We start from the raw sequence: 6,000 nt of genomic DNA on the forward strand, positions 1-6,000 counted from the left end.
GTTGCGAAAATCGTATGAAAGGTTGCTCGGAATTCGGAACTCTTTGTCTGAGGAAATTCGGAAAAATGTGCAGAATTTTCGGTCAGAATTGGGTACGAAATCTGATGTAAATTCCTGGGGAAATTCTGAAGGAATTTTCGACAAATCTGATTGAAGTCGGACAAGTGTCTGATACCATATCTGACATTCTTTCGACATTTCGTATGAAAGTGTGATCAAATATAAGAAAGTCTGATAGATGTCGGATAAATGTCTGATAAAATGTCCGACAGTTCGTTCAAAAATCTGATCAAGTATAAGAAAGTCTGATAGATGTCGGATAAATGTCTGATAAAATGTCCGACATTTCGTACAAGTATAAGAAAATGGCCTGACTATTCTAATCAATGTCTGATGAAAACTATTTTCTATATATATGAAATGGTTTAATTTTATTAATTTTAATAATAATTTATAAGCTTCCATTATTCATGACTTCTTAAGGGTACATAAATAAATAATAGAAACTTATAGAATTTTTTAAATTAATAAAATTAAACCATACTACTTACATATTATATACGAAAATAGAGTTATATACATCTATTTAAAATTATAAAATTAAACCATAAAAAAATTATGTCATTTTTTGCTATTTTTTGTGTATTAACAAAGTTTAAAGAAATTTTAACAATAATCATCTTATATGCAGATGTTGTTTACTTGCTTTCCAAAGACCAACTAAGAAAATAAAAGAAAATAAAAATTAAATTCCCTTTTAAAGTACAGTTGACGAATTTCATAATAGAAACAGGTTTGTGCATGATTTTTATTAAAAAAAAAAACAAAATTTCCTTCAGATAATGTGCAGAGTTGTCGCAAAGTTTTCTTACAAAAATACTAAAAATGGGAACAAAATGACCAAGTAAAAAATATCAGAAAATCTGCAGACTATTCTGTTAAATATATAAAGGAAATTTATATTATTCGTTTAATTGTCTGACGAAGTTACAAAAACAAATCTCTTCAGATTATGTGCAGATTTATCGGATATAATTCTTAAGCCGTTTTATATTTTACTTCAGAAAATGTACAGACTATTCTCCTTTATGTCTAAAAAGAAAAATAGAAATAAAAAAAAAAATTGTCCTCCGCAAATGTGCAGATTAGTCTCATAATTATCGTAATACTGAAATTCCCTTTCGACAATGTGCAGACAAGTCTGAAGTTAATCGTTTAATACTTCAGAAAATGTGCAGAAAAGTCTAACAAACAGTTTGCTGATTATTCTGTAAAATGTCTAAAGGAAATTTAGAAAATCGTTAAAAATTCTGATAAAATATAAGAATTATTTCAGAAAATTTCTGACATCAGACATGTCTGAAAAAATTGTTTACTGGGTAGGTTTGTCTCAAATAATATGAGAATGTGTTTACATCTTTTATCATAATTAATTTATTTATTAGTATTAAACATATACATACATACTTAGTAGTTAGACATCAACAGGACTAGGAAAATATGGTGTAACCGAAAAAAATGTTAGACACATTAGCCAAGTATCATATTGCCAAAGTTATTTAGAATAATTCTCTAGTGTAATGGTTTTCGAGTAACCAGAAAAATTACTAAGGTGGCATCTAACAACTAGAAATAAACTATAACGGAACTTTAACGGAACTTATCGTTTGAAAGGGGTTTAAAAGCCAAACTGAACTAGAACTGAACTAGAACTGAACTAGAACTGAACTAGAACTGAACTAGAACTGAACTAGAACTGAACTAGAACTGAACTAGAACTGAACTTGAACTGAACTAGAACTGAACTAGAACTGAACTAGAACTGAACTAGAACTGAACTAGAACTGAACTAGAACTGAACTAGAACTGAACTAGAACTGAACTAGAACTGAACTAGAACTGAATTAGAACTGAACTAGAACTGAACTAGAACTGAACTAGAACTGAACTAGAACTGAACTAGAACTGAACTAGAACTGAACTAGAACTGAACTAGAACTGAACTAGAACTGAACTAGAACTGAACTAGAACTGAACTAGAACTGAACTAGAACTGAACTAGAACTGAACTAGAACTGAACTAGAACTGAACTGAACTAGAACTGAACTAGAACTGAACTAGAACTGAACTAGAACTGAACTAGAACTGAACTAGAACTGAACTAGAACTAAACTAGAACTGAACTAGAACTGAACTAGAACTGAACTAGAACTGAACTAGAACTGAACTAGAACTGAACTAGAACTGAACTAGAACTGAACTAGAACTGAACTAGAACTGAACTAGAACTGAACTAGAACTGAACTAGAAATTAACTAGAAATGAACTAGAACTGAACTAGAACTGAACTAGATCTGAAATATACTAGAATTGACTGTGATCTGAAAAATATCTTTGAGTTACCAGCCTAATATATCCTTCATACATACATATATCACTGTATATATGTTTTTTTCTTCCTCCTATATAATTTATACTGCACGTGTGCTTTTTTGTATATGTAAGCAACTGTGTTGGGGTTTTTAGGAAAAATGTGCAAAAAAGGAGTGAAAAACAACTTTTGCAATATTGAACTTTAACATTTTCAATATAAATAAATATGTTTTTAGTATTTTATCTCAAGTGCAGTTTGTTTGTTATAAGTTTATGGAATTCCAATTTTATTTTTTTTTTTAAGTTTAAAACAAAAAGGTACAAGATCATTTAAAATGGTATATGACCCTTTCAATATTGATTTAATATTTAGTTTGCAATAAGAGTAACACGAATAAAAATAACGTTCTAATGTTCATGGAGGGTAAAAATTAACTTAGTTTAAGTGTTACAGATAGTATTGTTAAGATCAATGCCGTTTAAACTATTTTGTTATAGTTGTAGCAAGGACTGGTACCTTAAACACTTATTACTATCAACTGAATATCACTTAGAACAAAATGTTTGAATTTAAAGTAAGTTGATAATTCGACTTCAATATGCCACATATTTAGCAAAATAATATTTTTTAATAGCTTTTTGTTTTATTAAAACCAAATGTTATTTAATTTTCAAAAATATCCATCATTTAATTATCAACATCCGTTATAGTTTTGCAAACGCAGCATTGAACTGCAGATATTAAAAGTTTAGGTCATAAATGTTCTGAAATAAATATGTTTGCATTTTTAAACTCAATTTACTTTAGAAAAATATTTTTGTTTAACAGTTTCAATATAGAAAGCAAAACAAATAGTGAGAAATTAAACAAGTAAGAAAGTCTTATGAGCAAGCACGACAATATGACACCCTATATAGGTTTTGAGTATAATTAAAAAGATTTTCTGAAGGTGGTATAAAACGGTAGTTTGATTACAGGCTTTAAGTGGACAATCATGGCTTAATTGATTGAGCTATAAATATTTAAAGGTGTGCATTACATACATCACCACAAACTTACAATACTCTCCCCACTATAGTGTGGTGTAGGATTTAAAAAAAAAAACATATTTTCTGCACATGTTTAATTAAAAAACAAATTTGCCCCCGATATAGTTTTATGCTGTTTGTGTTTTGCATTAAATGTTGTGTTTAAAAATAAGCGCGCTTTTGTGCTTTTTTTTCATTTCGCTATATTTATTTTTATTATTTTTTAAGCTGTTCTGTCTGTTTTTTCTTTCCTTTTATTTTATGTTCATGACCCTTTTTTTTTTTTGTTAAATGCAATTTTCCTCCTCCGTGCATGATAAATAAATGTCACATAAACATCACTCTACCGTCATGCTCATCATCAACATAAGAGGAGTGACAGAAGTGCAAGACCTGCTATATATAAAAATATTTAAGGCACAAGAGTCAAATGGTTGAAGTTTTTATGTATTTTTTTTTTCTTTGTTATTTTTAAGATACTAAAAGGAAGTTGTTTTTGTAAAAAAAACTCTTGTTTTTTTGGGTAATACATTTGCTGTTTTAGATGGCATATTATTTAAAGAATATAATCATGAGGGTAGTTGTAGATTTACTTAATTCTCTCCCTCAGTTATACGACTTTTTGGGTTATTTTTGCATTTCCTTTCGAATCAAGGAGGAAAATTAAATTTGCTAATGTGCTTCTTAAGAAAATTTAAATTTTCTTACTTAGACTCTATAAAGTAAAGCAAATGTGTTTATACAAATTAAGCAAAATTAAAAGATTTCAAGAATACACATCATTTTTGTAATAAATAAATAAGTGAAAAATCTATTTCTATTAATGTTTAGACTTTTAAGAATAAAATTTCCATTTAAAAAGTATTTTTCCTACACTGAGTTCTCTAAAGAACAACAAAAACAATGCCGACTAATCAGAATCCTATAGAAGCTCCACTTGCTTTAAGTAAAGCAAGAAGAATATATTTCAAATGATGTGATTTTCTAGAGATTTTTTATAATGCAGTAAAGAGTAAAATATTAGGTATTATATGCCAATAGATAGAAAATTTAGTCTAGCTTTTAAATGTTCTAAGTTTTATCCGAACCTTTTCAGAATTTGTAACAAATATCTAAGAAAACATTAATAGAATACAAAAATTAGTAAGAAATTAGAGTCGGGCGAGGCTGACCATATGATACCCTACAGCAATTACTAATATTAAATGTGATTCATACACGGTCACAAAGACGGACAAAGCTTAATCGAACCAGAAAGTGATACTGAACCGGCTGGTTTACTTAAGGACAAATATCTGCAAATTGTGCCGATTTTTGTATAAATAGTATTATAAGTATTAGAAGTAGTTAAGAGATAAAAGGGTCAAATCGGAAGGTCCGGTTCTATGGGGGCTAGGACAGAAATTGAGCCGGTCCTTATAAAATATATTGTTGGGAATTATGTTTATATAAAACTTATTTGTGCCAAATTTCATCGTGATACTATAGACATGTGGACATTCAAGTCATTTTCAGAAGGGGACTTTGTATAGAGGCTACGGTCAAATGAGGCCTGATTATTACGAAAATCGACAATAATAACAAATAATTATATGAAACTTAATTATACTGATTTTTGGAAAGATATTGGTATATTAGACGTAGTTATGAGCTAAAAGGCCAAATCGGAAGATCCGGTTATATGGGGGTTAGGGAAAAACTTGGGCCGAACCTTATAAAATTTATTGTCCGATCCTTATGTAATTTATTATTTGTGCCAAATTTCATCGTGATACTAGTGTTTATAAGTGAATTGTGGACATTCAAGGTCAAATAATGCACGATCTTTCCGAAAATTGCATGAATTATTAAGACTTATCTAGAACTAAGTTTTGCTAAATTTTGTAGTGATAGTAGATCATTTAACATAATTATGAGGTCAAAAGCACTATTCGGGGGGTCCAATTTCAACCATATTCAATAGCGTTCTTCCTTGGACTAAAAGACGCGCACATTTCAAATTTCATCATCATTATCTTAAAAAATGGCGACCTGTAGAGTGCGCACAAAGTTTACATGGACACACAGACAGACGGACGGACATAGCTTAATCGACTCAGGATTCTCAGTGATGTGTAGGATCAATATTTTTAGGTGTTACAAAACATCAGCATAATACCCTCTTCACCCTTTGAAAACATATCCATACAGAGGTCAGCTAAAGTTATTTTTTAGAGAGGACCTCATATGGAGGCTCCTTCTCCTTTTAAATCTTTTTACATCAGTTTTGAACGTTCAAATCATTTCCTGAAGGAATTTTTGTATGAGTTGTATGATCAGTTCTTGCCTAATGAATTCGGTAGATAGATTTTGGTTCTCATAAAACTTGGTTTTGTAAAATTTCAATGTAATGTTAGTATTTCTAAGCTAGTTATGAAGGTGACCTTATATGGGGGATAGAATAGAATCAAAAATACAATTGATATATTGATATTTTTAAGTCAGTAAAGAGTTCTAAACTGAACCTTCTATGGAAGCTATGGTTAATTCCGGGGGACACCTTATCAACTAGTTTGGGAGTTTTGTGAACACATGGACAGATATTGCCCATTTTGAAT

This window comes from Lucilia sericata, unplaced genomic scaffold, assembly GCF_015586225.1.
Source record: "Lucilia sericata isolate MDLA Ls3-8-SP2 unplaced genomic scaffold, ASM1558622v1 Contig000794F_arrow, whole genome shotgun sequence".
Classification (NCBI taxonomy): Eukaryota; Metazoa; Arthropoda; class Insecta; order Diptera; family Calliphoridae; genus Lucilia; species Lucilia sericata.